The sequence below is a fragment of the Eucyclogobius newberryi genome, unplaced genomic scaffold (assembly GCF_026437365.1).
Source record: "Eucyclogobius newberryi isolate DKJ021-1_F unplaced genomic scaffold, fEucNew1.0.hap1 SCAF_12, whole genome shotgun sequence".
In the NCBI taxonomy this organism is placed as follows: Eukaryota; Metazoa; Chordata; class Actinopteri; order Gobiiformes; family Gobiidae; genus Eucyclogobius; species Eucyclogobius newberryi.
Genome location: NW_027315746.1, coordinates 38712206 through 38732403, shown reverse-complemented (window position 1 = coordinate 38732403; position 20198 = coordinate 38712206). Strand labels below are relative to the sequence as shown.

General features: G+C 34.9%; 14 non-coding genes across 14 annotated transcripts; all 14 read right to left on the bottom strand.

The window, feature by feature from the left end:
* Positions 1-71: 71 nt before the first annotated feature.
* On the bottom strand, positions 72-191 carry LOC140356943 (5S ribosomal RNA). Its single transcript, XR_011926246.1, has one exon. It is a non-coding gene; the product is annotated as a 5S ribosomal RNA (ribosomal RNA).
* Positions 192-1442: 1251 nt separating this feature from the next.
* Positions 1443-1561, bottom strand: LOC140356814 (5S ribosomal RNA). Its single transcript, XR_011926123.1, has one exon. It is a non-coding gene; the product is annotated as a 5S ribosomal RNA (ribosomal RNA).
* Positions 1562-2818: 1257 nt separating this feature from the next.
* On the bottom strand, positions 2819-2939 carry LOC140356873 (5S ribosomal RNA). Its single transcript, XR_011926181.1, has one exon. It is a non-coding gene; the product is annotated as a 5S ribosomal RNA (ribosomal RNA).
* A 1251-nt stretch (positions 2940-4190) lies between these two features.
* LOC140356986 (5S ribosomal RNA) lies at positions 4191-4309 on the bottom strand. The gene has a single exon (XR_011926285.1). It is a non-coding gene; the product is annotated as a 5S ribosomal RNA (ribosomal RNA).
* A 1256-nt stretch (positions 4310-5565) lies between these two features.
* LOC140356834 (5S ribosomal RNA) lies at positions 5566-5686 on the bottom strand. The gene has a single exon (XR_011926143.1). It is a non-coding gene; the product is annotated as a 5S ribosomal RNA (ribosomal RNA).
* Positions 5687-6944: 1258 nt separating this feature from the next.
* Positions 6945-7063, bottom strand: LOC140356985 (5S ribosomal RNA). Its single transcript, XR_011926284.1, has one exon. It is a non-coding gene; the product is annotated as a 5S ribosomal RNA (ribosomal RNA).
* A 1253-nt stretch (positions 7064-8316) lies between these two features.
* LOC140356833 (5S ribosomal RNA) lies at positions 8317-8437 on the bottom strand. The gene has a single exon (XR_011926142.1). It is a non-coding gene; the product is annotated as a 5S ribosomal RNA (ribosomal RNA).
* A 1257-nt stretch (positions 8438-9694) lies between these two features.
* On the bottom strand, positions 9695-9813 carry LOC140356984 (5S ribosomal RNA). Its single transcript, XR_011926283.1, has one exon. It is a non-coding gene; the product is annotated as a 5S ribosomal RNA (ribosomal RNA).
* A 1253-nt stretch (positions 9814-11066) lies between these two features.
* LOC140356983 (5S ribosomal RNA) lies at positions 11067-11185 on the bottom strand. The gene has a single exon (XR_011926282.1). It is a non-coding gene; the product is annotated as a 5S ribosomal RNA (ribosomal RNA).
* Positions 11186-14468: 3283 nt separating this feature from the next.
* Positions 14469-14587, bottom strand: LOC140356981 (5S ribosomal RNA). Its single transcript, XR_011926280.1, has one exon. It is a non-coding gene; the product is annotated as a 5S ribosomal RNA (ribosomal RNA).
* A 1252-nt stretch (positions 14588-15839) lies between these two features.
* LOC140356980 (5S ribosomal RNA) lies at positions 15840-15958 on the bottom strand. The gene has a single exon (XR_011926279.1). It is a non-coding gene; the product is annotated as a 5S ribosomal RNA (ribosomal RNA).
* A 1253-nt stretch (positions 15959-17211) lies between these two features.
* On the bottom strand, positions 17212-17330 carry LOC140356979 (5S ribosomal RNA). Its single transcript, XR_011926278.1, has one exon. It is a non-coding gene; the product is annotated as a 5S ribosomal RNA (ribosomal RNA).
* Positions 17331-18586: 1256 nt separating this feature from the next.
* LOC140356871 (5S ribosomal RNA) lies at positions 18587-18707 on the bottom strand. Its single transcript, XR_011926180.1, has one exon. It is a non-coding gene; the product is annotated as a 5S ribosomal RNA (ribosomal RNA).
* Positions 18708-19964: 1257 nt separating this feature from the next.
* On the bottom strand, positions 19965-20083 carry LOC140356822 (5S ribosomal RNA). The gene has a single exon (XR_011926131.1). It is a non-coding gene; the product is annotated as a 5S ribosomal RNA (ribosomal RNA).
* Between the last annotated feature and the right edge of the window lie 115 nt (positions 20084-20198).

The window sequence follows — 20198 nt, the reverse complement described above, 5'->3', positions numbered from 1 at the left end:
TTTCAAAATATGCACACATACTGTGTTTCTTTGTTTCTTTGTCTGTTGAAGGCTTTACAAAAGAAGATAAAAGCTTACAGCACCTGGTATTCCCAGGCGCTGTCTCCCATCAAGTACTAACCAGGCCCGACCCTGCTTAGCTTCCGAGATCAGACGAGATCGGGCGTGTTCAGGGTGGTATGGCCGTAAGCGAAGGGCTCTGGGGTGGAGACTGCTTTTATATCCATGTTTCACCAGCTCCAGATGGGGAATGGGACTCGTGCTTTTCCAGGAGGAACAGACAAGCTTTTCTTGTCAACTTGACTCTTTCAACCTAAAGAAAACCCTGCTCAAATGTAAGAGTCAATGTTTCAAGACACCTTTTGGGCTTTCTTTATCATTTGGCCATTTCCCTGCTTTTAGCCTGAATATTATTCTATTATTCCTATGTGTTTTGGCATAAAATACTCTGTTTCCATGAAATACATAGAAAATACCATATAGGCACCACCTGTTTAGTCAAAATAAGTTTTTAGTTTTGTAAATCATTTCAAAAAATGCTGATGGCGCCTGGTATTTTTGCATAAATTACTCTCAAAATGTACAAAAGTAGCAGGACAGCAATGTTTTGCTTAGTTTTTGCTTAAAATACTCTTTTTATCTTTAATTTACACTCAATTGTTTCAAAAAATGCTTTCCGCACCTGATATTTTTACATATTTTTTTACAAGCTTCAAAATATTTTTGGGGGCATAAAATATTCTCTCAAATGTACAAAAGTAGCAGGACAACAATTTTTTTTTTTTTTTTGCATTAATACTCTTTTTTTTTTTTTTATAAAACAGGTAAATTGTGCTGAACATTTTTACATACTTTTAACAGGCTTCAAAATATATATATATATTTTTTGGCCTAAAATACTCTCAAATGTACAAAAGTAGCAAGACAGTAAAGTTTTGTTTTGATTTTTTTGCTTAAAATACTCTATATTTTTATCTTTATTTTACACTCAATTGTTTAAAAAATGCTTTCAGCACCTGGTATTTTTTACATACTTTTTACAAGCTTCAAAATATTTTTGGGGCATAAAATACTCGCTCAAAATGTACAAAAGTAGCAGGACAACAATGTTTCTCAGGGGTTTCTTGGGGCATAAATACTCTTTTTTTTATTTTTTATTAAACAGGTCAATTGCGTTGAAAATTGCTTTCAGCACCTGGTATTTTTACATCCTTTTTTACAAGTTTCAGAATATATTTTTTGGTCATAAAAGACTCTAAATGTACAAAAGTAGCAGGACAGCTCCCTCTGCTGTCCATATTCTAAATGGCAGTTTGTACAAAAATGTGTGATTTTAAAGTCAAATTGACTGTGTTTTTGGTTCCACTTTAGTTTCAAAATATGCACACATACTGTGTTTCTTTGTTTCTTTGTCTGTTGAAGGCTTTACAAAAGAAGATAAAAGCTTACAGCACCTGGTATTCCCAGGCGGTCTCCCATCCAAGTACTAACCAGGCCCGACCCTGCTTAGCTTCTGAGATCAGACGAGATCGGGCGTGTTCAGGGTGGTATGGCCGTAAGCGAAGGGCTCTGGGGTGGAGACTGCTTTTATATCCATGTTTCACCAGCTCCAGATGGGGAATGGGACTCGTGCTTTTCCAGGAGGAACAGACAAGCTTTTCTTGTCAACTTGACTCTTTCAACCTAAAGAAAACCCTGCTCAAATGTAAGAGTCAATGTTTCAAGACACCTTTTGGGCTTTCTTTATCATTTGGCCATTTCCCTGCTTTTAGCCTGAATATTATTCTATTATTCCTATGTGTTTTGGCATAAAATACTCTGTTTCCATGAAATACATAGAAAATACCATATAGGCACCACCTGTTTAGTCAAAATAAGTTTTTAGTTTTGTAAATCATTTCAAAAAATGCTGATGGCGCCTGGTATTTTTGCATAAATTACTCTCAAAATGTACAAAAGTAGCAGGACAGCAATGTTTTGCTTAGTTTTTGCTTAAAATACTCTTTTTATCTTTAATTTACACTCAATTGTTTCAAAAAATGCTTTCCGCACCTGATATTTTTACATATTTTTTTACAAGCTTCAAAATATTTTTGGGGGCATAAAATATTCTCTCAAATGTACAAAAGTAGCAGGACAACAATGTTTTTTTTTTTTTTTGCATTAATACTCTTTTTTTTTTTTTTATATATATAAAACAGGTAAATTGTGCTGAACATTTTTACATACTTTTAACAGGCTTCAAAATATATATATATATTTTTTGGCCTAAAATACTCTCAAATGTACAAAAGTAGCAAGACAGTAAAGTTTTGTTTTGATTTTTTTGCTTAAAATACTCTATATTTTTATCTTTATTTTACACTCAATTGTTTAAAAAATGCTTTCAGCACCTGGTATTTTTTACATACTTTTTACAAGCTTCAAAATATTTTTGGGGCATAAAATACTCGCTCAAAATGTACAAAAGTAGCAGGACAACAATGTTTCTCAGGGGTTTCTTGGGGCATAAATACTCTTTTTTTATTTTTTATTAAACAGGTCAATTGCGTTGAAAATTGCTTTCAGCACCTGGTATTTTTACATCCTTTTTTACAAGTTTCAGAATATATTTTTTGGTCATAAAAGACTCTAAATGTACAAAAGTAGCAGGACAGCTCCCTCTGCTGTCCATATTCTAAATGGCAGTTTGTACAAAAATGTGTGATTTTAAAGTCAAATTGACTGTGTTTTTGGTTCCACTTTAGTTTCAAAATATGCACACATACTGTGTTTCTTTGTTTCTTTGTCTGTTGAAGGCTTTACAAAAGAAGATAAAAGCTTACAGCACCTGGTATTCCCAGGCGCTGTCTCCCATCCAAGTACTAACCAGGCCCGACCCTGCTTAGCTTCCGAGATCAGACGAGATCGGGCGTGTTCAGGGTGGTATGGCCGTAAGCGAAGGGCTCTGGGGTGGAGACTGCTTTTATATCCATGTTTCACCAGCTCCAGATGGGGAATGGGACTCGTGCTTTTCCAGGAGGAACAGACAAGCTTTTCTTGTCAACTTGACTCTTTCAACCTAAAGAAAACCCTGCTCAAATGTAAGAGTCAATGTTTCAAGACACCTTTTGGGCTTTCTTTATCATTTGGCCATTTCCCTGCTTTTAGCCTGAATATTATTCTATTATTCCTATGTGTTTTGGCATAAAATACTCTGTTTCCATGAAATACATAGAAAATACCATATAGGCACCACCTGTTTAGTCAAAATAAGTTTTTAGTTTTGTAAATCATTTCAAAAAATGCTGATGGCGCCTGGTATTTTTGCATAAATTACTCTCAAAATGTACAAAAGTAGCAGGACAGCAATGTTTTGCTTAGTTTTTGCTTAAAATACTCTTTTTATCTTTAATTTACACTCAATTGTTTCAAAAAATGCTTTCCGCACCTGATATTTTTACATATTTTTTTACAAGCTTCAAAATATTTTTGGGGGCATAAAATATTCTCTCAAATGTACAAAAGTAGCAGGACAACAATTTTTTTTTTTTTTTTGCATTAATACTCTTTTTTTTTTTTTTATAAAACAGGTAAATTGTGCTGAACATTTTTACATACTTTTAACAGGCTTCAAAATATATATATATATTTTTTGGCCTAAAATACTCTCAAATGTACAAAAGTAGCAAGACAGTAAAGTTTTGTTTTGATTTTTTTGCTTAAAATACTCTATATTTTTATCTTTATTTTACACTCAATTGTTTAAAAAATGCTTTCAGCACCTGGTATTTTTTACATACTTTTTACAAGCTTCAAAATATTTTTGGGGCATAAAATACTCGCTCAAAATGTACAAAAGTAGCAGGACAACAATGTTTCTCAGGGGTTTCTTGGGGCATAAATACTCTTTTTTTTATTTTTTATTAAACAGGTCAATTGCGTTGAAAATTGCTTTCAGCACCTGGTATTTTTACATCCTTTTTTACAAGTTTCAGAATATATTTTTTGGTCATAAAAGACTCTAAATGTACAAAAGTAGCAGGACAGCTCCCTCTGCTGTCCATATTCTAAATGGCAGTTTGTACAAAAATGTGTGATTTTAAAGTCAAATTGACTGTGTTTTTGGTTCCACTTTAGTTTCAAAATATGCACACATACTGTGTTTCTTTGTTTCTTTGTCTGTTGAAGGCTTTACAAAAGAAGATAAAAGCTTACAGCACCTGGTATTCCCAGGCGGTCTCCCATCCAAGTACTAACCAGGCCCGACCCTGCTTAGCTTCCGAGATCAGACGAGATCGGGCGTGTTCAGGGTGGTATGGCCGTAAGCGAAGGGCTCTGGGGTGGAGACTGCTTTTATATCCATGTTTCACCAGCTCCAGATGGGGAATGGGACTCGTGCTTTTCCAGGAGGAACAGACAAGCTTTTCTTGTCAACTTGACTCTTTCAACCTAAAGAAAACCCTGCTCAAATGTAAGAGTCAATGTTTCAAGACACCTTTTGGGCTTTCTTTATCATTTGGCCATTTCCCTGCTTTTAGCCTGAATATTATTCTATTATTCCTATGTGTTTTGGCATAAAATACTCTGTTTCCATGAAATACATAGAAAATACCATATAGGCACCACCTGTTTAGTCAAAATAAGTTTTTAGTTTTGTAAATCATTTCAAAAAATGCTGATGGCGCCTGGTATTTTTGCATAAATTACTCTCAAAATGTACAAAAGTAGCAGGACAGCAATGTTTTGCTTAGTTTTTGCTTAAAATACTCTTTTTATCTTTAATTTACACTCAATTGTTTCAAAAAATGCTTTCCGCACCTGATATTTTTACATATTTTTTTACAAGCTTCAAAATATTTTTGGGGGCATAAAATATTCTCTCAAATGTACAAAAGTAGCAGGACAACAATGTTTTTTTTTTTTTTTGCATTAATACTCTTTTTTTTTTTTTATATATATAAAACAGGTAAATTGTGCTGAACATTTTTACATACTTTTAACAGGCTTCAAAATATATATATATATTTTTTGGCCTAAAATACTCTCAAATGTACAAAAGTAGCAAGACAGTAAAGTTTTGTTTTGATTTTTTTGCTTAAAATACTCTATATTTTTATCTTTATTTTACACTCAATTGTTTAAAAAATGCTTTCAGCACCTGGTATTTTTTACATACTTTTTACAAGCTTCAAAATATTTTTGGGGCATAAAATACTCGCTCAAAATGTACAAAAGTAGCAGGACAACAATGTTTCTCAGGGGTTTCTTGGGGCATAAATACTCTTTTTTTATTTTTTATTAAACAGGTCAATTGCGTTGAAAATTGCTTTCAGCACCTGGTATTTTTACATCCTTTTTTACAAGTTTCAGAATATATTTTTTGGTCATAAAAGACTCTAAATGTACAAAAGTAGCAGGACAGCTCCCTCTGCTGTCCATATTCTAAATGGCAGTTTGTACAAAAATGTGTGATTTTAAAGTCAAATTGACTGTGTTTTTGGTTCCACTTTAGTTTCAAAATATGCACACATACTGTGTTTCTTTGTTTCTTTGTCTGTTGAAGGCTTTACAAAAGAAGATAAAAGCTTACAGCACCTGGTATTCCCAGGCGCTGTCTCCCATCCAAGTACTAACCAGGCCCAACCCTGCTTAGCTTCCGAGATCAGACGAGATCGGGCGTGTTCAGGGTGGTATGGCCGTAAGCGAAGGGCTCTGGGGTGGAGACTGCTTTTATATCCATGTTTCACCAGCTCCAGATGGGGAATGGGACTCGTGCTTTTCCAGGAGGAACAGACAAGCTTTTCTTGTCAACTTGACTCTTTCAACCTAAAGAAAACCCTGCTCAAATGTAAGAGTCAATGTTTCAAGACACCTTTTGGGCTTTCTTTATCATTTGGCCATTTCCCTGCTTTTAGCCTGAATATTATTCTATTATTCCTATGTGTTTTGGCATAAAATACTCTGTTTCCATGAAATACATAGAAAATACCATATAGGCACCACCTGTTTAGTCAAAATAAGTTTTTAGTTTTGTAAATCATTTCAAAAAATGCTGATGGCGCCTGGTATTTTTGCATAAATTACTCTCAAAATGTACAAAAGTAGCAGGACAGCAATGTTTTGCTTAGTTTTTGCTTAAAATACTCTTTTTTATCTTTAATTTACACTCAATTGTTTCAAAAAATGCTTTCCGCACCTGATATTTTTTACATATTTTTTTACAAGCTTCAAAATATTTTTGGGGGCATAAAATATTCTCTCAAATGTACAAAAGTAGCAGGACAACAATTTTTTTTTTTTTTTGCATTAATACTCTTTTTTTTTTTTTTTTTTATAAAACAGGTAAATTGTGCTGAACATTTTTACATACTTTTAACAGGCTTCAAAATATATATATATATATTTTTTGGCCTAAAATACTCTCAAATGTACAAAAGTAGCAAGACAGTAAAGTTTTGTTTTGATTTTTTTGCTTAAAATACTCTATATTTTTATCTTTATTTTACACTCAATTGTTTAAAAAATGCTTTCAGCACCTGGTATTTTTTACATACTTTTTACAAGCTTCAAAATATTTTTGGGGCATAAAATACTCGCTCAAAATGTACAAAAGTAGCAGGACAACAATGTTTCTCAGGGGTTTCTTGGGGCATAAATACTCTTTTTTTTATTTTTTATTAAACAGGTCAATTGCGTTGAAAATTGCTTTCAGCACCTGGTATTTTTACATCCTTTTTTACAAGTTTCAGAATATATTTTTTGGTCATAAAAGACTCTAAATGTACAAAAGTAGCAGGACAGCTCCCTCTGCTGTCCATATTCTAAATGGCAGTTTGTACAAAAATGTGTGATTTTAAAGTCAAATTGACTGTGTTTTTGGTTCCACTTTAGTTTCAAAATATGCACACATACTGTGTTTCTTTGTTTCTTTGTCTGTTGAAGGCTTTACAAAAGAAGATAAAAGCTTACAGCACCTGGTATTCCCAGGCGGTCTCCCATCCAAGTACTAACCAGGCCCGACCCTGCTTAGCTTCCGAGATCAGACGAGATCGGGCGTGTTCAGGGTGGTATGGCCGTAAGCGAAGGGCTCTGGGGTGGAGACTGCTTTTATATCCATGTTTCACCAGCTCCAGATGGGGAATGGGACTCGTGCTTTTCCAGGAGGAACAGACAAGCTTTTCTTGTCAACTTGACTCTTTCAACCTAAAGAAAACCCTGCTCAAATGTAAGAGTCAATGTTTCAAGACACCTTTTGGGCTTTCTTTATCATTTGGCCATTTCCCTGCTTTTAGCCTGAATATTATTCTATTATTCCTATGTGTTTTGGCATAAAATACTCTGTTTCCATGAAATACATAGAAAATACCATATAGGCACCACCTGTTTAGTCAAAATAAGTTTTTAGTTTTGTAAATCATTTCAAAAAATGCTGATGGCGCCTGGTATTTTTGCATAAATTACTCTCAAAATGTACAAAAGTAGCAGGACAGCAATGTTTTGCTTAGTTTTTGCTTAAAATACTCTTTTTATCTTTAATTTACACTCAATTGTTTCAAAAAATGCTTTCCGCACCTGATATTTTTACATATTTTTTTACAAGCTTCAAAATATTTTTGGGGGCATAAAATATTCTCTCAAATGTACAAAAGTAGCAGGACAACAATGTTTTTTTTTTTTTTTGCATTAATACTCTTTTTTTTTTTTTTATATAAAACAGGTAAATTGTGCTGAACATTTTTACATACTTTTAACAGGCTTCAAAATATATATATATATTTTTTGGCCTAAAATACTCTCAAATGTACAAAAGTAGCAAGACAGTAAAGTTTTGTTTTGATTTTTTTGCTTAAAATACTCTATATTTTTATCTTTATTTTACACTCAATTGTTTAAAAAATGCTTTCAGCACCTGGTATTTTTTACATACTTTTTACAAGCTTCAAAATATTTTTGGGGCATAAAATACTCGCTCAAAATGTACAAAAGTAGCAGGACAACAATGTTTCTCAGGGGTTTCTTGGGGCATAAATACTCTTTTTTTATTTTTTATTAAACAGGTCAATTGCGTTGAAAATTGCTTTCAGCACCTGGTATTTTTACATCCTTTTTTACAAGTTTCAGAATATATTTTTTGGTCATAAAAGACTCTAAATGTACAAAAGTAGCAGGACAGCTCCCTCTGCTGTCCATATTCTAAATGGCAGTTTGTACAAAAATGTGTGATTTTAAAGTCAAATTGACTGTGTTTTTGGTTCCACTTTAGTTTCAAAATATGCACACATACTGTGTTTCTTTGTTTCTTTGTCTGTTGAAGGCTTTACAAAAGAAGATAAAAGCTTACAGCACCTGGTATTCCCAGGCGCTGTCTCCCATCCAAGTACTAACCAGGCCCAACCCTGCTTAGCTTCCGAGATCAGACGAGATCGGGCGTGTTCAGGGTGGTATGGCCGTAAGCGAAGGGCTCTGGGGTGGAGACTGCTTTTATATCCATGTTTCACCAGCTCCAGATGGGGAATGGGACTCGTGCTTTTCCAGGAGGAACAGACAAGCTTTTCTTGTCAACTTGACTCTTTCAACCTAAAGAAAACCCTGCTCAAATGTAAGAGTCAATGTTTCAAGACACCTTTTGGGCTTTCTTTATCATTTGGCCATTTCCCTGCTTTTAGCCTGAATATTATTCTATTATTCCTATGTGTTTTGGCATAAAATACTCTGTTTCCATGAAATACATAGAAAATACCATATAGGCACCACCTGTTTAGTCAAAATAAGTTTTTAGTTTTGTAAATCATTTCAAAAAATGCTGATGGCGCCTGGTATTTTTGCATAAATTACTCTCAAAATGTACAAAAGTAGCAGGACAGCAATGTTTTGCTTAGTTTTTGCTTAAAATACTCTTTTTTATCTTTAATTTACACTCAATTGTTTCAAAAAATGCTTTCCGCACCTGATATTTTTTACATATTTTTTTACAAGCTTCAAAATATTTTTGGGGGCATAAAATATTCTCTCAAATGTACAAAAGTAGCAGGACAACAATTTTTTTTTTTTTTTGCATTAATACTCTTTTTTTTTTTTTTTTTATAAAACAGGTAAATTGTGCTGAACATTTTTACATACTTTTAACAGGCTTCAAAATATATATATATATATTTTTTGGCCTAAAATACTCTCAAATGTACAAAAGTAGCAAGACAGTAAAGTTTTGTTTTGATTTTTTTGCTTAAAATACTCTATATTTTTATCTTTATTTTACACTCAATTGTTTAAAAAATGCTTTCAGCACCTGGTATTTTTTACATACTTTTTACAAGCTTCAAAATATTTTTGGGGCATAAAATACTCGCTCAAAATGTACAAAAGTAGCAGGACAACAATGTTTCTCAGGGGTTTCTTGGGGCATAAATACTCTTTTTTTTATTTTTTATTAAACAGGTCAATTGCGTTGAAAATTGCTTTCAGCACCTGGTATTTTTACATCCTTTTTTACAAGTTTCAGAATATATTTTTTGGTCATAAAAGACTCTAAATGTACAAAAGTAGCAGGACAGCTCCCTCTGCTGTCCATATTCTAAATGGCAGTTTGTACAAAAATGTGTGATTTTAAAGTCAAATTGACTGTGTTTTTGGTTCCACTTTAGTTTCAAAATATGCACACATACTGTGTTTCTTTGTTTCTTTGTCTGTTGAAGGCTTTACAAAAGAAGATAAAAGCTTACAGCACCTGGTATTCCCAGGCGGTCTCCCATCCAAGTACTAACCAGGCCCGACCCTGCTTAGCTTCCGAGATCAGACGAGATCGGGCGTGTTCAGGGTGGTATGGCCGTAAGCGAAGGGCTCTGGGGTGGAGACTGCTTTTATATCCATGTTTCACCAGCTCCAGATGGGGAATGGGACTCGTGCTTTTCCAGGAGGAACAGACAAGCTTTTCTTGTCAACTTGACTCTTTCAACCTAAAGAAAACCCTGCTCAAATGTAAGAGTCAATGTTTCAAGACACCTTTTGGGCTTTCTTTATCATTTGGCCATTTCCCTGCTTTTAGCCTGAATATTATTCTATTATTCCTATGTGTTTTGGCATAAAATACTCTGTTTCCATGAAATACATAGAAAATACCATATAGGCACCACCTGTTTAGTCAAAATAAGTTTTTAGTTTTGTAAATCATTTCAAAAAATGCTGATGGCGCCTGGTATTTTTGCATAAATTACTCTCAAAATGTACAAAAGTAGCAGGACAGCAATGTTTTGCTTAGTTTTTGCTTAAAATACTCTTTTTATCTTTAATTTACACTCAATTGTTTCAAAAAATGCTTTCCGCACCTGATATTTTTACATATTTTTTTACAAGCTTCAAAATATTTTTGGGGGCATAAAATATTCTCTCAAATGTACAAAAGTAGCAGGACAACAATGTTTTTTTTTTTTTTTGCATTAATACTCTTTTTTTTTTTTTTTTATAAAACAGGTAAATTGTGCTGAACATTTTTACATACTTTTAACAGGCTTCAAAATATATATATATATTTTTTGGCCTAAAATACTCTCAAATGTACAAAAGTAGCAAGACAGTAAAGTTTTGTTTTGATTTTTTTGCTTAAAATACTCTATATTTTTATCTTTATTTTACACTCAATTGTTTAAAAAATGCTTTCAGCACCTGGTATTTTTTACATACTTTTTACAAGCTTCAAAATATTTTTGGGGCATAAAATACTCGCTCAAAATGTACAAAAGTAGCAGGACAACAATGTTTCTCAGGGGTTTCTTGGGGCATAAATACTCTTTTTTTATTTTTTATTAAACAGGTCAATTGCGTTGAAAATTGCTTTCAGCACCTGGTATTTTTACATCCTTTTTTACAAGTTTCAGAATATATTTTTTGGTCATAAAAGACTCTAAATGTACAAAAGTAGCAGGACAGCTCCCTCTGCTGTCCATATTCTAAATGGCAGTTTGTACAAAAATGTGTGATTTTAAAGTCAAATTGACTGTGTTTTTGGTTCCACTTTAGTTTCAAAATATGCACACATACTGTGTTTCTTTGTTTCTTTGTCTGTTGAAGGCTTTACAAAAGAAGATAAAAGCTTACAGCACCTGGTATTCCCAGGCGGTCTCCCATCCAAGTACTAACCAGGCCCGACCCTGCTTAGCTTCCGAGATCAGACGAGATCGGGCGTGTTCAGGGTGGTATGGCCGTAAGCGAAGGGCTCTGGGGTGGAGACTGCTTTTATATCCATGTTTCACCAGCTCCAGATGGGGAATGGGACTCGTGCACTGAAACTGCACTAGTTAAAGTCACAAATGATTTGTTATTAGCCGCTGACGATGGACTGGTCTCAATCCTGGTTCTGTTGGACCTCAGCGCAGCGTTTGACACCATCGACCACAACATTCTACTGCAGAGGTTAGAATGTGATGTAGGTGTTGGAGGAACAGCCCTCAGCTGGTTTAAATCCTATCTATCTGATAGGTTCCAATTTGTTAATGTAAACCAGAGCTCCTCACCAAGCTCTAAAGTAATTTACGGTGTGCCACAGGGTTCGGTACTCGGTCCAATTCTGTTTACTCTTTATATGCTACCATTAGGCAACATTATCAGAAAGCATGACATTAACTTCCACTGCTATGCAGACGACACTCAGCTGTATTTATCAATGAAACCTGATCAGAGCGATCAAGTAGACAGACTTAGTACTTGTGTGAAGGAGATAAAAACCTGGATGACACTAAACTACCTGCTTCTTAACCCTGAAAAAACCGAGGTCATTGTGCTTGGCCCTAAGCATCTACGAGACGCTCTATCTGAGCAGATAGTCACACTGGACAATGTCAGTGTAGCCTCCAGTTCTACTGTAAGAAACCTTGGAGTCTTATTTGACCAGGAGCTCTCATTTAAAGCTCATATAAATCAAGCTTGTAAAACAGCCTATTTCCATTTGCGCAACATCGCCAAAATCAGAAGAATCCTGCCTAAAAGTGATGCCGAAAAACTTATCCATGCATTTGTAACGACTAGATTAGACTACTGTAACTCCCTGCTTGCAGCGTGTCCTAAAAGCTCCATAAAAAGCTTTCAACTGGTTCAAAATGCAGCAGCAAGATTACTAACAGGAACAAAAAGAAGAGAGCACATTACGCCAGTGCTGAAGTCTCTTCACTGGCTCCCCGTCGAGTCCAGAATCAAATTCAAAATTCTACTCTTGACCTACAAAGCCATAAATGACATGGCCCCATCCTACCTCAAAGATGCTATAGAACCATATCATCCAAACAGAGCTCTTCGCTCTCAGAATGCCGGCCTTCTGGTGGTGCCAAGAGTCTCTAAAAGTACTGTAGGAGGTAGAGCGTTTAGCTACCAAGCCCCTGTGTTATGGAATCAGCTCCCGACCCATGTTAAATATGCTGACACAGTCTCTTCATTTAAGTCCAGGCTTAAAACGTTCCTCTTCGAAATCGCTTATGGTCAGAGTAGTTAGGAACAGAAAGATAAACCCACAGCTTCAGCTACGCTGCCCTAGGAGTAACTGTGCTGGGGGAAGTATGACAGCTTGAGCACTATCCTCTTCTTCTTCTGACTTATGCTATCAAACAATATTTATTTTTTAATTCCACTTGCAAACTGTTCACCGCCTTCTTTTTCTTTCTCTCACTCCTGAGGACCTGTGGACCCAGATGTCCCTCTCCTGGTGAAGTGGTCCCTGCCCCATGTGGACGGTCCCTCATCTGCCTGAAGAGTGGCTCCAGTTCGCCTCAGTCGGTCCCTCATCTGCCTGAAGAGTGGGTCCAGCTCGCCTCCGACGGTGCCTCATCTACCTGAAGAGTGGGTCCAGCTCGCCTCCCACGGTCCCTCATCTGCCTGAGGAGTGGGTCCAGTTCGCCTCCGACGGTCCCTCATCTGCCTGAAGAGTGGGTCCTGCTCGACTCCGACGGTCCCTCATCTGCCTGAAGAGTGGGTCCAGTTCGCCTCAGACGGTCCCTCTTCTGCCTGAAGAGTGGGTCCAGCTCCAGTCTCCTCGTGTCCGTCTGTCCGTCTGTGAGAGTCGGATCTCTCCTTCACTGGAACTCCTCCAGGTTTCTACGCTTTTTTCCCAAAGAGGTTTTTTTGTAGTTTTTCCTGGCCGAGAAGGAGAGTCTAAGGACAGAGGACCCTGGGACATCGTCCCTCGCCACCACAGACATTGTCTGACTTCATCGCCACCACAGACATTGTTGATTCATTTCTCCCTGTGGCCCTCAGAGGCAACTGTTGTTGTGATTTTGGGCCTTACAAAAATAAATTGATTTGATTTGATTTGATTCGTGCTTTTCCAGGAGGAACAGACAAGCTTTTCTTGTCAACTTGACTCTTTCAACCTAAAGAAAACCCTGCTCAAATGTAAGAGTCAATGTTTCAAGACACCTTTTGGGCTTTCTTTATCATTTGGCCATTTCCCTGCTTTTAGCCTGAATATTATTCTATTATTCCTATGTGTTTTGGCATAAAATACTCTGTTTCCATGAAATACATAGAAAATACCATATAGGCACCACCTGTTTAGTCAAAATAAGTTTTTAGTTTTGTAAATCATTTCAAAAAATGCTGATGGCGCCTGGTATTTTTGCATAAATTACTCTCAAAATGTACAAAAGTAGCAGGACAGCAATGTTTTGCTTAGTTTTTGCTTAAAATACTCTTTTTATCTTTAACTTACACTCAATTGTTTCAAAAAATGCTTTCCGCACCTGATATTTTTTACATATTTTTTTACAAGCTTCAAAATATTTTTGGGGGCATAAAATATTCTCTCAAATGTACAAAAGTAGCAGGACAACAATGTTTTTTTTTTTTTTGCATTAATACTCTTTTTTCTTTTTTTTTATAAAACAGGTAAATTGTGCTGAACATTTTTACATACTTTTAACAGGCTTCAAAATATATATATATATTTTTTGGCCTAAAATACTCTCAAATGTACAAAAGTAGCAAGACAGTAAAGTTTTGTTTTGATTTTTTTGCTTAAAATACTCTATATTTTTATCTTTATTTTACACTCAATTGTTTAAAAAATGCTTTCAGCACCTGGTATTTTTTACATACTTTTTACAAGCTTCAAAATATTTTTGGGGCATAAAATACTCGCTCAAAATGTACAAAAGTAGCAGGACAACAATGTTTCTCAGGGGTTTCTTGGGGCATAAATACTCTTTTTTTATTTTTTATTAAACAGGTAAATTGCGTTGAAAATTGCTTTCAACACCTGGTATTTTTACATCCTTTTTTACAAGTTTCAGAATATATTTTTTGGTCATAAAAGACTCTAAATGTACAAAAGTAGCAGGACAGCTCCCTCTGCTGTCCATATTCTAAATGGCAGTTTGTACAAAAATGTGTGATTTTAAAGTCAAATTGACTGTGTTTTTGGTTCCACTTTAGTTTCAAAATATGCACACATACTGTGTTTCTTTGTTTCTTTGTCTGTTGAAGGCTTTACAAAAGAAGATAAAAGCTTACAGCACCTGGTATTCCCAGGCGGTCTCCCATCCAAGTACTAACCAGGCCCGACCCTGCTTAGCTTCCGAGATCAGACGAGATCGGGCGTGTTCAGGGTGGTATGGCCGTAAGCGAAGGGCTCTGGGGTGGAGACTGCTTTTATATCCATGTTTCACCAGCTCCAGATGGGGAATGGGACTCGTGCTTTTCCAGGAGGAACAGACAAGCTTTTCTTGTCAACTTGACTCTTTCAACCTAAAGAAAACCCTGCTCAAATGTAAGAGTCAATGTTTCAAGACACCTTTTGGGCTTTCTTTATCATTTGGCCATTTCCCTGCTTTTAGCCTGAATATTATTCTATTATTCCTATGTGTTTTGGCATAAAATACTCTGTTTCCATGAAATACATAGAAAATACCATATAGGCACCACCTGTTTAGTCAAAATAAGTTTTTAGTTTTGTAAATCATTTCAAAAAATGCTGATGGCGCCTGGTATTTTTGCATAAATTACTCTCAAAATGTACAAAAGTAGCAGGACAGCAATGTTTTGCTTAGTTTTTGCTTAAAATACTCTTTTTATCTTTAATTTACACTCAATTGTTTCAAAAAATGCTTTCCGCACCTGATATTTTTACATATTTTTTTACAAGCTTCAAAATATTTTTGGGGGCATAAAATATTCTCTCAAATGTACAAAAGTAGCAGGACAACAATGTTTTTTTTTTTTTTGCATTAATACTCTTTTTTTTTTTTTTTTATAAAACAGGTAAATTGTGCTGAACATTTTTACATACTTTTAACAGGCTTCAAAATATATATATATATTTTTTGGCCTAAAATACTCTCAAATGTACAAAAGTAGCAAGACAGTAAAGTTTTGTTTTGATTTTTTTGCTTAAAATACTCTATATTTTTATCTTTATTTTACACTCAATTGTTTAAAAAATGCTTTCAGCACCTGGTATTTTTTACATACTTTTTACAAGCTTCAAAATATTTTTGGGGCATAAAATACTCGCTCAAAATGTACAAAAGTAGCAGGACAACAATGTTTCTCAGGGGTTTCTTGGGGCATAAATACTCTTTTTTTATTTTTTATTAAACAGGTCAATTGCGTTGAAAATTGCTTTCAGCACCTGGTATTTTTACATCCTTTTTTACAAGTTTCAGAATATATTTTTTGGTCATAAAAGACTCTAAATGTACAAAAGTAGCAGGACAGCTCCCTCTGCTGTCCATATTCTAAATGGCAGTTTGTACAAAAATGTGTGATTTTAAAGTCAAATTGACTGTGTTTTTGGTTCCACTTTAGTTTCAAAATATGCACACATACTGTGTTTCTTTGTTTCTTTGTCTGTTGAAGGCTTTACAAAAGAAGATAAAAGCTTACAGCACCTGGTATTCCCAGGCGGTCTCCCATCCAAGTACTAACCAGGCCCGACCCTGCTTAGCTTCCGAGATCAGACGAGATCGGGCGTGTTCAGGGTGGTATGGCCGTAAGCAAAGGGCTCTGGGGTGGAGACTGCTTTTATATCCATGTTTCACCAGCTCCAGATGGGGAATGGGACTCGTGCTTTTCCAGGAGGAACAGACAAGCTTTTCTTGTCAACTTGACTCTTTCAACCTAAAGAAAACCCTGCTCAAATGTAAGAGTCAATGTTTCAAGACACCTTTTGGGCTTTCTTTATCATTTGGCCATTTCCCTGCTTTTAGCCTGAATATTATTCTATTATTCCTATGTGTTTTGGCATAAAATACTCTGTTTCCATGAAATACATAGAAAATACCATATAGGCACCACCTGTTTAGTCAAAATAAGTTTTTAGTTTTGTAAATCATTTCAAAAAATGCTGATGGCGCCTGGTATTTTTGCATAAATTACTCTCAAAATGTACAAAAGTAGCAGGACAGCAATGTTTTGCTTAGTTTTTGCTTAAAATACTCTTTTTATCTTTAATTTACACTCAATTGTTTCAAAAAATGCTTTCCGCACCTGATATTTTTACATATTTTTTTACAAGCTTCAAAATATTTTTGGGGGCATAAAATATTCTCTCAAATGTACAAAAGTAGCAGGACAACAATTTTTTTTTTTTTTTTGCATTAATACTCTTTTTTTTTTTTTTTTATAAAACAGGTAAATTGTGCTGAACATTTTTACATACTTTTAACAGGCTTCAAAATATATATATATATTTTTTGGCCTAAAATACTCTCAAATGTACAAAAGTAGCAAGACAGTAAAGTTTTGTTTTGATTTTTTTGCTTAAAATACTCTATATTTTTATCTTTATTTTACACTCAATTGTTTAAAAAATGCTTTCAGCACCTGGTATTTTTTACATACTTTTTACAAGCTTCAAAATATTTTTGGGGCATAAAATACTCGCTCAAAATGTACAAAAGTAGCAGGACAACAATGTTTCTCAGGGGTTTCTTGGGGCATAAATACTCTTTTTTTTATTTTTTATTAAACAGGTCAATTGCGTTGAAAATTGCTTTCAGCACCTGGTATTTTTACATCCTTTTTTACAAGTTTCAGAATATATTTTTTGGTCATAAAAGACTCTAAATGTACAAAAGTAGCAGGACAGCTCCCTCTGCTGTCCATATTCTAAATGGCAGTTTGTACAAAAATGTGTGATTTTAAAGTCAAATTGACTGTGTTTTTGGTTCCACTTTAGTTTCAAAATATGCACACATACTGTGTTTCTTTGTTTCTTTGTCTGTTGAAGGCTTTACAAAAGAAGATAAAAGCTTACAGCACCTGGTATTCCCAGGCGGTCTCCCATCCAAGTACTAACCAGGCCCGACCCTGCTTAGCTTCCGAGATCAGACGAGATCGGGCGTGTTCAGGGTGGTATGGCCGTAAGCGAAGGGCTCTGGGGTGGAGACTGCTTTTATATCCATGTTTCACCAGCTCCAGATGGGGAATGGGACTCGTGCTTTTCCAGGAGGAACAGACAAGCTTTTCTTGTCAACTTGACTCTTTCAACCTAAAGAAAACCCTGCTCAAATGTAAGAGTCAATGTTTCAAGACACCTTTTGGGCTTTCTTTATCATTTGGCCATTTCCCTGCTTTTAGCCTGAATATTATTCTATTATTCCTATGTGTTTTGGCATAAAATACTCTGTTTCCATGAAATACATAGAAAATACCATATAGGCACCACCTGTTTAGTCAAAATAAGTTTTTAGTTTTGTAAATCATTTCAAAAAATGCTGATGGCGCCTGGTATTTTTGCATAAATTACTCTCAAAATGTACAAAAGTAGCAGGACAGCAATGTTTTGCTTAGTTTTTGCTTAAAATACTCTTTTTATCTTTAATTTACACTCAATTGTTTCAAAAAATGCTTTCCGCACCTGATATTTTTACATATTTTTTTACAAGCTTCAAAATATTTTTGGGGGCATAAAATATTCTCTCAAATGTACAAAAGTAGCAGGACAACAATGTTTTTTTTTTTTTTGCATTAATACTCTTTTTTTTTTTTTTATATATATAAAACAGGTAAATTGTGCTGAACATTTTTACATACTTTTAACAGGCTTCAAAATATATATATATATTTTTTGGCCTAAAATACTCTCAAATGTACAAAAGTAGCAAGACAGTAAAGTTTTGTTTTGATTTTTTTGCTTAAAATACTCTATATTTTTATCTTTATTTTACACTCAATTGTTTAAAAAATGCTTTCAGCACCTGGTATTTTTTACATACTTTTTACAAGCTTCAAAATATTTTTGGGGCATAAAATACTCGCTCAAAATGTACAAAAGTAGCAGGACAACAATGTTTCTCAGGGGTTTCTTGGGGCATAAATACTCTTTTTTTATTTTTTATTAAACAGGTCAATTGCGTTGAAAATTGCTTTCAGCACCTGGTATTTTTACATCCTTTTTTACAAGTTTCAGAATATATTTTTTGGTCATAAAAGACTCTAAATGTACAAAAGTAGCAGGACAGCTCCCTCTGCTGTCCATATTCTAAATGGCAGTTTGTACAAAAATGTGTGATTTTAAAGTCAAATTGACTGTGTTTTTGGTTCCACTTTAGTTTCAAAATATGCACACATACTGTGTTTCTTTGTTTCTTTGTCTGTTGAAGGCTTTACAAAAGAAGATAAAAGCTTACAGCACCTGGTATTCCCAGGCGCTGTCTCCCATCCAAGTACTAACCAGGCCCGACCCTGCTTAGCTTCCGAGATCAGACGAGATCGGGCGTGTTCAGGGTGGTATGGCCGTAAGCGAAGGGCTCTGGGGTGGAGACTGCTTTTATATCCATGTTTCACCAGCTCCAGATGGGGAATGGGACTCGTGCTTTTCCAGGAGGAACAGACAAGCTTTTCTTGTCAACTTGACTCTTTCAACCTAAAGAAAACCCTGCTCAAATGTAAGAGTCAATGTTTCAAGACACCTTTTGGGCTTTCTTTATCATTTGGCCATTTCCCTGCTTTTAGCCTGAATATTATTCTATTATTCCTATGTGTTTTGGCATAAAATACTCTGTTTCCATGAAATACATAGAAAATACCATATAGGCACCACCTGTTTAGTCAAAATAAGTTTTTAGTTTTGTAAATCATTTCAAAAAATGCTGATGGCGCCTGGTATTTTTGCATAAATTACTCTCAAAATGTACAAAAGTAGCAGGACAGCAATGTTTTGCTTAGTTTTTGCTTAAAATACTCTTTTTTATCTTTAATTTACACTCAATTGTTTCAAAAAATGCTTTCCGCACCTGATATTTTTTACATATTTTTTTACAAGCTTCAAAATATTTTTGGGGGCATAAAATATTCTCTCAAATGTACAAAAGTAGCAGGACAACAATTTTTTTTTTTTTTTGCATTAATACTCTTTTTTTTTTTTTTTTTTATAAAACAGGTAAATTGTGCTGAACATTTTTACATACTTTTAACAGGCTTCAAAATATATATATATATATTTTTTGGCCTAAAATACTCTCAAATGTACAAAAGTAGCAAGACAGTAAAGTTTTGTTTTGATTTTTTTGCTTAAAATACTCTATATTTTTATCTTTATTTTACACTCAATTGTTTAAAAAATGCTTTCAGCACCTGGTATTTTTTACATACTTTTTACAAGCTTCAAAATATTTTTGGGGCATAAAATACTCGCTCCAAATGTACAAAAGTAGCAGGACAACAATGTTTCTCAGGGGTTTCTTGGGGCATAAATACTCTTTTTTTATTTTTTATTAAACAGGTCAATTGCGTTGAAAATTGCTTTCAGCACCTGGTATTTTTACATCCTTTTTTACAAGTTTCAGAATATATTTTTTGGTCATAAAAGACTCTAAATGTACAAAAGTAGCAGGACAGCTCCCTCTGCTGTCCATATTCTAAATGGCAGTTTGTACAAAAATGTGTGATTTTAAAGTCAAATTGACTGTGTTTTTGGTTCCACTTTAGTTTCAAAATATGCACACATACTGTGTTTCTTTGTTTCTTTGTCTGTTGAAGGCTTTACAAAAGAAGATAAAAGCTTACAGCACCTGGTATTCCCAGGCGGTCTCCCATCCAAGTACTAACCAGGCCCGACCCTGCTTAGCTTCTGAGATCAGACGAGATCGGGCGTGTTCAGGGTGGTATGGCCATAAGCGAAGGGCTCTGGGGTGGAGACTGCTTTTATATCCATGTTTCACCAGCTCCAGATGGGGAATGGGACTCGTGCTTTTCCAGGAGGAACAGACAAGCTTTTCTTGTCAACTTGACTC